Source organism: Cherax quadricarinatus, chromosome 16 (genome assembly GCF_038502225.1).
Source record: "Cherax quadricarinatus isolate ZL_2023a chromosome 16, ASM3850222v1, whole genome shotgun sequence".
Classification (NCBI taxonomy): Eukaryota; Metazoa; Arthropoda; class Malacostraca; order Decapoda; family Parastacidae; genus Cherax; species Cherax quadricarinatus.
The window spans coordinates 32,929,053-32,941,039 of NC_091307.1; the positions used below are offsets into that span (position 1 = coordinate 32,929,053).

At 41.3% G+C, this 11,987-nt stretch overlaps 1 non-coding gene across 1 annotated transcript; it reads left to right on the forward strand.

The window, feature by feature from the left end:
• Positions 1-7,106: 7,106 nt before the first annotated feature.
• TRNAE-UUC (transfer RNA glutamic acid (anticodon UUC)) lies at positions 7,107-7,178 on the forward strand. The gene has a single exon. It is a non-coding gene; the product is annotated as a tRNA-Glu (tRNA).
• The last annotated feature ends 4,809 nt before the right edge of the window (positions 7,179-11,987 follow it).

The window sequence follows — 11,987 nt, forward strand, 5'->3', positions numbered from 1 at the left end:
GCTTTGACAAGGCCAAAGCCAACAAGAGCATCACCACATCAGTAAAGAATGTTGTCAAAGACAATGATTTCGATGTGAATCCTTCCACTGTGTTGAGGGGACAGTAAATAGATGTTCCTAAAGAAATGGATCGCGACAACATTAGCCAGTCAAAAGGCAAATTGAAACGACTTATTCAAGATAAAAATGACTGGGGCCACTGTCGACTCCTTCACAAAAAATTCCAACTGCCAGCTCTATGATCAAGGTCACCTTCGCCGAAATCTCCATGGCATCTCAAGCACTCAGTGAAGGTCTGTGCATCTCATATTAACGCATTAATCACAGGATCATAGAACCAGACCTATTCCATCTCGTGAACCCATGTTTGAACTGTTTTGCCTATAACTATTTTACCAAAGATTGCCCATTGAAGTGAAGAAATTTCTGTTCTAGCCGTGGAACAGGACACACTAAAAGATTGCACCTCTACCATTCAACCGAACTTTCTCAACTGCAAGAATGATCATCACACAACGAATTGTCCTTTCAGGAAAGAAAACACAAATAGGAAAATACCTGAGGCCCCGATTTATACTACAATCACTAGACTTCAAACTGACACTCATAGAATCCACCAAGTTACCCAACAATATACTTCTGCTACCAACTTTATTTCATCACTTCCCAATGGCGCTTCCACCAAGATCTTGTTCCTCATGATGTATACTTATATAATAAACGAGGCATTCCCTAGAAGCTTCAGCTTTACAGTAAATGAACTCTTACCTCCGTTGCCCCCATACAACTTCACACCACTAGTCCCGTACTTTCCCAAAGAAGTGTTTATAAATTTTAAGAATGGGCCATTCCAAATTCGACAGTAAACTCATGAATTTCCTACTTAGCAGCTGTCCCCGGCCTGAAAGTTGTTATTCTTTAACATAAAGTGCTCAGCAGTTGGTTAACCATTGACATGTTGACTGAGGACACCTCTCTCTCCGGCGCTAGTTCCCCTCAAGGAAGATCACTTGACGTTGGTGAGAGGCTCTTAATCTAGGGAACTGGATCTGTGCTCCAGTTCCCCGAATTAAGACTGAATACCTTCCACATCCCTCCCCCCCCCCACCGGCGCTGTATAATCCTACGGATTTAGAGCTCCCCCTTGATTATAATAATCCGGCGCTAGTCTTCGCCCGTCGCCACTTACCCGCTCTCTCATTTCCTGAGAGTTAGTCATTATCTCTCTTCTATGTGTGACTTGTTGATGGTTGAAGCTGGAACGAAAGGCAGTCATAAGTTACAGTCTAAGTGAAGCTTATTAGTGAATACCATTATGGTATTTTCAGAACACTTATACTTATTACGTCAAATAGCGCTCATGGCAGTAAACATGCATACAACGCGCACGCGCACACACACACACACACACACACACACACACACACACACACACACACACACACACACACACACACACACACACACACACACACAAAAAAAAAAAAAAAACAAAGATAAGCTAACAAACAATAACAGCTACGAACATAATCGCTAAACACAAATAAGTTCTATTATGCCAAATTATAACTATGAGTTAAAAACACTAAATTATTTTTTGTCAAAAGTCTTAACTGAAAGTTCTCATATCGAAGACGGGAATACGCGAGCCATGGGTCACGTTAGTGTCATAATTAGTCGTACGCCACATGCTACATCAAGTGAGCAGCAACGCCTGCAGACAAGTAGTTAACTATGAGAAGTATTCACCCAGTCCTCTGCCAACAGAGATTTATTTCAAAGTGACGATTACTGAATGAGAGCCAAACCGTCAGGTCCTGCCAAACACTTTATAACTTCCTCCCAAACTGTAGTTGCCACCGGACCTGCCACTTTCCAAGGCCATGCCTGTGAATATGCCCCTAAGTAACTGTTGGTGAAGTCTACTGGGGAGCGGGACCGCTACAACAGTCTTTGCCTTGGCGTCTGTGTGTTCATTTTTTCGGGACAAGAACATGGTTCTAGCATCATGCTTGTGACACATGTTGAGATGAACTAACCACTCATGGATCTTCTGGTTCACAGGATTTCAAGTCTCTTGTGAGGTACAGCATTAAATGCCTTCTGACAGTCCAAGAATATGCACTCCACCCATCCACTGATCCCTTGCTCTTTATTGATTATATAGATTCTAAGTTATATTCTGTTCTCCTTCTGATAATCTTCTTTATTTCATGGAATGATATGCAAATCAATGATCCTGGGTACTAGTTCAACACTTCTTGCTCGACTTCTGCCTGAAATATACTAAGTACATTTGCTATATTTCAGAGTTCTGGAAATTGTTCCATATCAATGAACTGTTGTAAATCCTGGCTGTTTGTTCAGAGAGTACTTCTCCTTATTGCAGCTTAACCATAGGAAAATTTTTCTCTTCTGTTTCGGTGTGCATGGCGTCCAGCACTTTGAATCATTTTGCCTTGGGTCTCTGGTATTACCTCAGCAATACCACTTCTCTGTTCTCGCTGTTTGTTCACTTCTTTTTAAATGCAGCTGAACAAAGTGCTCTCTTTGTTTTTGCCGTATCTCCTCTTCTGGATATGAATTTTTTTCCCCACCACTTTCCAGCTAGGTACTCCATATCATTCGTTGACATTCTTTCAAGTTTCTTTTTCCACTGCAGTGCATTTAGGAATTCTTTCATCAACTCGAAAAAATTCTTTTCCTAAGTGTGGATACTTACACACTCTATCTGTAATTCTTCCTTCTGTGTTTAATTCCAAAAAAGTATTCGAAAGTGAGTGAGTTTGAGGGGAAAAGTTTATTAGACAGGAGTGGTAGTATAAATGAGTGATGGTAGTTTGTTGGGCGGTATGCTTGTTCTGTAAGGTGTGTGCATCGTTATCGCTACTCCCCCTCTCCCCACCACCCGGTGGGAGTTGACGTGTGTGCCTCTCCTTGATTGTCGGCTCGGGTCATCCGACACAGGCGAGAAAAAAGGGGCAGCAACGATCTTGGCTTAGATCAGTACCTAAACTGGTCCCCTTCAGCCCGTAGCTGACACACAATCATCTTCATACCACCCTAAAGCCGTTCTACAGTTGTAATCCCACCAGAATTTTATTGTAGTTCACGACTGGCGATTGTACTGCTTCGGACGGTTGTCAGATGATCCCAGCACCTCGTTCTTCAGAGTCCCTACTCATGCCGAGGTCACTATTGTCTTCAGGTGTCACAGTCACGTCCACCAGTGACCCCCCCCCCCCATCCCGTCGTTCCAAACAACGATTCATAGCTACTTGCCCAGAACATCAACACGGCACCGTTATATTATTCACATATTAATTGTGTATATATTAGCTTTGAGTCACTAATTTATATATTTCATTTTTCATTCTTTGCTTCAGGTAGGATTATTTTCATGTTTAAGTGTTTTATATTCTAAACCAGTTCTACATATTAGCCTTCACATATCTGAAACAAAATACACTTATTTGATATCTATGACTCCCCCTAATTTACACTAATGACTGTCAACATAAAATTCTGAATATAGCTTTTGCTATATAGTTCTTAAGCTAGTCATAAGTTTGTCTAAGACACTCCATTATAGTAGCTTAATAGAAACTATCATCCCAAGACGAGACCATTCCCACTAATAGACTAATTAATTTTTTAAATATTTTGTACTACCTCACTTTTGTAAATCTAGTTAATCACTACAGCTGCCTCACTTTAATACCAGTATGATCCATAACCTGTGTCAATATAGAGTAAGAAATAGTATTAGTGTGCCCGAAATGCTTAGGCCTACCTAGGCATACTGGTGGCCTTCTATGTAATAAATAATTTATAATATGCAATAATGCTTTATAATATGTAAATAAAGAATTTTAATTTCAGTTTTATCATATAATGCTATCATTGAATTTTCTATCTTTTCATTTCCATAAGGAGGAATCGGCCTTATCAAATAATCACTGGGGATCTGATAGGGCTATTGAACCTTCCGAGTTAGTTTCATATAGTTGCTAGTACCCAGGGGTTATTCAGTTTCACTTATATGAGAAGTCTTATTAAGATGAGATGCAGTTTTGCTGTTTCATTTCCTGTTCCAATGTGTTCCTGACATGCTGATACATAGTTTTTCCTAACCACTTGCCTCATCTTAGCCATCCACGTTTCTGGTTCATGTATGTCCCAGTCTCGCAGTCTATTTGTTTGTGGTTGAAATCCCCTATGATTAATAGGTATGTTTCACTCCCATGAACTCTTTTTTGCTGCCTCTGTTACTGTATAACCTATTGCCTTGTTGTTGTGCTCATATTTCTGTATCGGTCGCCTGCTTTTGGATGGTGGGATGTAAATAATTATTATGAATACTATCGGTCCCCCACTCTTAATTGTTCCCATTATGTAGTCATTTTAAACATTTCTGCTGATTTTTCTCATCGCCCTATAAATTAACAACAATGATTATCAACACAACGCCTCTGTGTAACTCGGTTCTTATTTCTTTACATAATACTTATTGTTCTGTTGTGGCTACATCATCTGTTATCATTCCAGCTAGCTTTCTCTTAGTGACTGCTTTGATGTCTACTGTAAGTTCTTTCATTTCTTCACTCATGTTTAATAATTCTATATTTGTGTACTACACTCTGACATTTTTCTTTACTATGCTCTGCTTTGTCTTGTCTTTGTTTCTTACTTCTCAGAGGTAGGGAAAGCAGGGTTGTTTTGTGAGATTATTATTATTATAATCAAGGGGGAAGCGCTAAACCGGGAGGATCATAAAGCGCCTGAGGGGGATGTGGAAGGCATTCAGGCTTAATTCGGGGAACTGGAGCATAGATCCAATTCCCTAAATCAAGAGCCCCTCACCAACATCAAGGAATTTTCCTTGAGGGGTGTTTTGTGAGAGCAGTGTTACATGAGTAGAGCTCAGGGTTATGGGTGTAGTTAGTGTGTGTGTGTGTACTCACCTATTTGTACTCACCTATTTGTGGTTGCAGGGGTCGATTCATAGCTCCTGGCCCCGCCTCTTCACTGATTGCTACTAGGTCCTCTCTCTCCCTGCTCCATGAGCTTTATCATACCTCGCCTTAAAACTATGTATGGTTCCCGCCTCCACTACTTCACTTTCTAGGCTATTCCACGGCTTGACTACTCTATGACTGAAGAAATACTTCCTAACATCCCTTTGATTCATCTGAGTCTTCAACTTCCAATTGTGACCTCTTGTGTCTGTGTCCCATCTCTGGAACATCCCGTCTTTGTCCACCTCGTCTATTCCGCGCAGTATTTTATATGTCGTTATCATGTCTCCCCTGACCCTCCTGGCCTCCAGTGTCGTCAGGCCGATTTCCCTCAACCTTTCTTCGTAGGACAATCCCCGTAGCTCTGGCACTAGTCTTGTTGCAAACTTTTGCACTTTCTCTAATTTCTTGACGTGCTTGACTAGGTGTGGATTCCAAACTGGTGCTGCATACTCCAGTATGGGCCTGACGTAAATGGTATACATTATTATTACAATCAAGGGGGAAGCGCTAAACCCGGAGGATTATACAGCGCCTGGGGGGGATGTGGAAGGCATTCAGGCTTAATTTGGGGAACTGGAGCACAGATCCAATTCCCTAAATCAAGAGCCCCTCACCAACATCAAGGAACCTTCCTTGAGGGGTAAATGGTATACAGAGTCTTGAACGACTCCTTACTGAGGTATCGGAACGCTATACGTAGGTTTGCCAGGCCCCCGTATGCTGCAGCAGTTATCTGATTGATGTGTGTGTGTGTGTGTGTGTGTGTGTGTGTGTGTGTGTGTGTGTGTGTGTGTGTCAGAGAGAGAATTTAATTTCTGTTTTTCTTAAAAGTTTGTTAGCAAATATTTGCTAATATCCTGGTACTACACTAGGCTGCACTCCGCGGACAGCGAGAAGTGAGCTTCTACACAGCAAGATGGGCAGCTAACAGCAACTATCCTCTGGCTGTAGAAATATAAAGAGCATCACTTCTTTTGAGATCATTTATTCTTAGAAAGGCTCGAACATAGAATATGTTAGTGCAGCATAATGATATAAACGAAATAAAAACATGTGACCAAATTAAATCGCTGACTTTCAGATGGCTCCAACTTCATCCTGTTCCATATTTGTATGGCTTACAACAGAAAAAAAATTGTTTAGAATGAGTTGATGTAGATAACAGCTCTTAGCTTATAAATAACGTTATAAACCCTCAATGTAACGTTTTAAAACCCGGTAAAACTCCAGGTAAAACTCCAGGTACATGAAGTAAAAGTGTTATGTGGGAGCCGGCGACTTTTTATGCGATTATCACTGTACTTGTTTAATAACAATACATCTAGTAACTGAAACATTACACGTTTGTTTTACGTGAATTCTCTTAAATTATCAGCTACTAGTTAGCTCACAACCGAAAAAATCTGATTCAAAAACGGGAATGAGAGGAAATGGTGGGCAACCTTCCTTACAAATGTTGTTCTTGTTCAATTACCATTAAATAGGTACCTGGGTATTAGTCAACTGCTGAGAGAGACATACCGGGAAAAAGAGCTAAAGGGCCCCCAATGACAGTGTTTGACATTCTTAGGTTATCCTAGATTACTAATTTTCAGGGATAATAATCTAAATATCATCTTTACCTATTACACAAATTTTAACAGCACAACAAATTTTGCAGTAAGCTGCGGTGGAGGTGAAGTCATATATTTGTTATGAAGCTAAAGTGTGCAGATTTCTGCGCATTTTCTTTCCGCCCACGTGGGACTGACCTCTCCCTGTCTTATTATATAATCAGATAAGCTAAACAAAAACCGTGAAAAGATAAGCAGGGTTACTACTAAAGCATTTTTCCTTTATTCTTAAGTGTGAACTGGACTGACCTAGCAAGGACCAGTAGGCAAGGCCTTTTTTTTTCTTCCTTATATTCTTACCCAGCATGGACCAAGAGCTCTACTGCAGATCTATATTTTTATCATTTTATATAAAGTGGAATCACGACCCATTGCTGTAAACTTTGTTAAGAAAGATGAAAATCTTACAAACATCAAGTGAATTGGGGAAAACTGGACAAACTTATAGTCCCTTGTCATCCCCTTACTTCGTTCCCGTGTGGTCTAGTGGCTAGGATACGTGGCTTTCAACCACGAGGTCTGGGTTCGATTCCCGGCATGGGAACGTTTTTTTTCTCTCTCTCTTTGGATCCCAGTGGAAATAGACCCCACTTAATGAATTTATGTTTAAAATTTCGAGGTGCCTTGGAAGCATTATACGAATAATTGCAACTGCTAATACAATATTTGTAGAATTTCCTAAACAAACAATTATTACTATTATTATTATTATTATTATTATTTGTGACTTTATGAAGCTTAGATAACACATTAGGACTCGCATCATCATCAGCGAGTGACCACGGAAGTACCACTGTACACGCACCTCACTGAGTTGGCTCTCTTCTAGGTCGTTAGCGACGCCATCACGGTGCACCATGTGCGAATTCGCCCATTTTGTATTATTATCTCGGAGACGACGAAAAAGACTTTGGAAACACTCCTGACGACCACTGCAGGAGAAACTGTCTAAACTCCTCAATCCTAAGGCCTCTTATCTTCGTCGCCATTCGCTTTGACAACGCCGAAGCTAACATGAGCATCAAGAACAAAAAGGCACATATGCAACAGTTAGGTATCTTTATTTCGAAACGTTTCGCCTACACAGTAGGCTTCTTCAGTCGAGTACAGAAAAGTTGATAGAAGCAGAAGAGACTTGAAGACGATGTAATCAGTCCATCACCCTTAAAGTTTGAGGTGGTCAGTCCCTCAGTCTGGAGAAGAGCATTGTTCTGTAGTATGAAACAATATGGAGTTGAAGTGACAGGATGGAGCCTTATATAGCGCCAAGAGGTGAGACGTAGGTCACTTTGGGAGGTCAGGTCCCTCTCAAATCCAGCCGTTCTCACTAGTAGAGGTTGTCGAAGATGATTTCAGGTCTGTACCAAGATACCCTTGTGTTGCAGTGTCTGACAGATTGAACATTAAAATGGTATAAAATACCGACAGGTTGTTAGGTAAGACACATATGCAACAGTTAGGTATCTTTATTTCGAAACGTTTAACGTTTTAATGTTCAACATAAAGGCACAATACCGTGACTGGAATTATGCACAAATAACCTGCACATAGAAGAGAAGAGCTTACAACGACATTTCGGTCCAGCTTGGACCTTTTACAAAGTCACACTAACAGAGAGGAGAGGAGGAGGCAAGAGCAGTAGTAGGAAGGGAAGTAGAAAGGTGGTGGTAGTGGCAGTAAAGTCAAAGACCAAAAAGAGGAGCACTGCAGGAGAGCTAAGGGCCCACAAGGGGTAAGAACAAAAACACAGGGGTGGGGAATAAAGGATCAAACACCCAAGGCACATGAAAGGAAACCACACGACGAAAGAGGGAAAAGGGAAAGGGAAGTGGAAGAAAGAGAAGAAGAAAAAGAATCAGGTTTAGTCACTGGTGTTCTGAAGTTTGGAGCATTTTTCTATGTAATGGGAAAGGAAGGCATTTACAGAGACAAAGCCAGGGCTAAGATTCATACAAGGAAAGTTGTGTATAAGGAAGGATTGAACCAGATGGCGACTGTGAAAGTTAGAAGTAGGGTGAAGAGTTTTAGCAGAAGACCAGTGATCTGTGATCTCTAACATGACATTGAAGAGCATTGTTGGTGTCGCAAGCCTGACACTACTTATGTGTTCCTTGAGTCTGTCAAAAAGAGAACGGCCAGTTTCTCCAGAGTACTGAAGAGGACAAGTGGAACATGAAATAGAGGAGACACCAGTTGGAGGAGAGTTACTAACTAGATTGGTGGGAAGAGCGTTAGTTAGTCTAGCGTAAAGTAAGGTTGATGTCTAAGGAACGAAAAAAGTTGAAATTAGAAAGACTGGAAATATAGGGAAGGCAGAGAACAGATTTCCCAGGAGTATAGTGTTTGGGAGAGAAGAAAGTCCGTTTATCAAGTGAGGAGGCAGCTTATGAAATGGGAAAGGTAGCCAAGACGAGATAATGAATATCGAAGAGTGGAAATTTCCGATTCAAGGAACTGAGGGTAACAAATGCTGAGAGCACGGAGAAAGAGAGAAATAAGAACACTTTTCTTGACAAAGGAAGCATGATAAGAAAAGTAGTAAATATATATACCACTGTGCATAGGCTTGCGATACATGGAAAAAGCAAAACCTGAATCCGTGTCGTGGACATGTACATCAAGGAAAGGAAGCAAAGAATTAGATTCCCATTCAGCGATAAGATTACTAAGCGCATCGAGAAATAGATGAGACTAGAGCCATGAGGCCAGTGAGCAGCAACGCCTGCAAACAAGTGGCTAAAAGTGATAAGTGTGTGCCCAGTTCTCTGTCGACAGAAACTTATTTCGAAGTGGAGATTACTGTTGAAGGACAACCAAACTCACAGGTCCTGCCAAACCCTTTATATCTTCCTGCCAGTCTGTAGTTCCTACCAGACCTGCCGCTTTCCAAGGACATGGCTGTGAATATGCCTATGAAGTAACCGTAGGGCAAAAGTCTACTAGAGAGCGGGACCGCTACAACAGTCTTTGCCTTGGCATCTACGTGTTCCTTTCTCGGGACATGAACATGGTTCAGGCACATGTTGAGATGAGCTAACCACTCATGAATCTTCTGGACCATAGGATTTCAAGTCTCTTGTGAGGTACAGCATTAAATGCCTTCTGGCAGTCAAAGAATATGCAATCCACCCATCCCTCTATCTTGTCTCACATCTGTTACTTACCATAGAACACCAACACAAGAACACCAAGACAAGATTAACCACCTCTAATTCCTTGCTCCAGTTCACTTAGCCGTAAATAGGTACCTGGGTACTAGCCGATTATTGAGTCACATACTGGGAATGAAAACCAAAGGACCCTAATGAAAGTAAGCCAGAGTGTTTCACTTTCTTGGGTTATCATAGATAACTAATTCTCATGGATAATAATCTAAATAAAATCATATTTTACCATTACACCAATTTTAATAATACTGCAAATTTTGCAATAAGAGCTGGGCTGGAGGTGAAAACATAGCTTTGTTATGAAGCTAAAGTGTGCAGATTTCTTCTGCACTTCTTCCCGCCCACATGGGACTGACCTCTCCGTGTCTTATTATTATATAATCATATAAACAAAAACCATGAAAAGATAAACATGGTTACTACTAACGCAGTTTCCTTTATTCTTATGTGTGAGTTAGACCTGCCTAGCAAGAACCGGTAGGCATGTCGCAGTGAGTTTTTCTTTCTTTTAAAACTTACTTAACATGGACCAACAGGTCTACTGCAGTTCCTTAGATTCACTTGACGTGAAATGAAATCACAGCCCCAGTTACAAACCACATTAGAGAAGTTAAAAATCTAACATTTGCAAGAGTGAGGATAAAACTAGTAAAATATACTTATAGGCTCTTGTCATCCCTTAATTCCAGTCTCGTATAGTCTAATGGCTAGGATACGTGGTTTTCGCCCACAAGGTCCGGGTTCGATTCCTCGCACGGGAAATTTTTTTTTTCTTTGGACCCCAGTGGAAATACCTGGAGTATATCTGGAGAGGGTTTCGGGGATTAATTAACGCCCCCGCGGCCCGGTCTGTGACCAGGCCTCATGGTGGATCAGGGCCTGATCAACCACGCTGTTACTGTTGGCCGCACGCAACCCGACGTACGAATCCGGCTGGTCAGGTACTGACTTTAGGTGCCTGTCCTGTGCCTTCTTGAAGACAGTCAGGGGTCTATTGGTAATCCCCCTTATGTATGCTGGGAGGCAGCTGAACAGTCTTGGGCCCCTGACACTTATTGTGTCTCTTATCGTGCTAGTGGCACCCCTGCTTTTCATTGAAGGGATGTTGCATAGTCTGCCTAGTCTTTTGCTTTCATAGGGAGTGATTTTCATGTGCAAGTTTGATACTAATCTCTCTAGGATTTTCCAAGTATACATAACCATGTATCTCTCCCGCCTGAGTTCTAGGGAGTACAGGTTGAGGAGCTCTAAGCGTTCCTAGTAATTGAGTGTTTTATCGCTGTTGTGTGCGCCGTGAAGGTTTTCTGTACACTTTCTAGGTCAGCAATTTCACTTACCTTGAAAGGTGCTATTTGTGTGTAGCAATATTCCAGCCTAGATATAACAAATGACCTGAAGAGTGTCATCATGGGCTTAGCATCCCTAGTTTTGAAGGTTCTCATTATCCATCCTGTCCAGTATATTGTATACTATAGTGTTGTGTAGTATAGTATAGTATAGTATAGTGTTGTGTAGTATAGTATAGTGTTGTGTAGTACAGTGTTGTGTAGTATAGTGTTGTGTAGTATAGAATAGTGTTGTATACATAACACGTGACTGGAGGTGGCATGTACCTGCTTTGCAGGTACATGCCACCTCCCGGCTTAGACCAATGACCCACCTATTCAGGTCACTTCCACTTAAGGAAGGAGCATAAGCTAGTCAGGTTTAACTCACATCCACCCAAACCCACTAGCGTATTTATCTAACCTATTTTTAAAACTACACAACTTTTTAGCCTCTATAACTGTACTCGGGAGTTTGTTCCACTCATCCACAACTCTATTTCCAAACCAGTGCTTTCCTATATCCTTCTTGAATCTGATTTTTTCCAAATTGAAACCATTGCTGCGAGTCCTGTCTTGGCTGGAAATTTTTAGCACGCTATTTACATCCCCTTTATTTATTCCCGTTTTTCTTTTATACACCTTAGTCATATCCCCCCTAATTCTACGCCTTTCTAGAGCTGAGAGCACTTAGAGTTGTGGCAGGTTTTCATCCCAGGTATGGAGCTAATGTTAAAATTGTGAAAATGATGTATCTTGCTTATATTAGATCATTGGTTGATTATGCGGCGCCACTACTTGCACTCGTGTCTGACTGGAAGCTTGGAGGGCTGGAAAAACTGCAGAACGAAGCAATGAGGA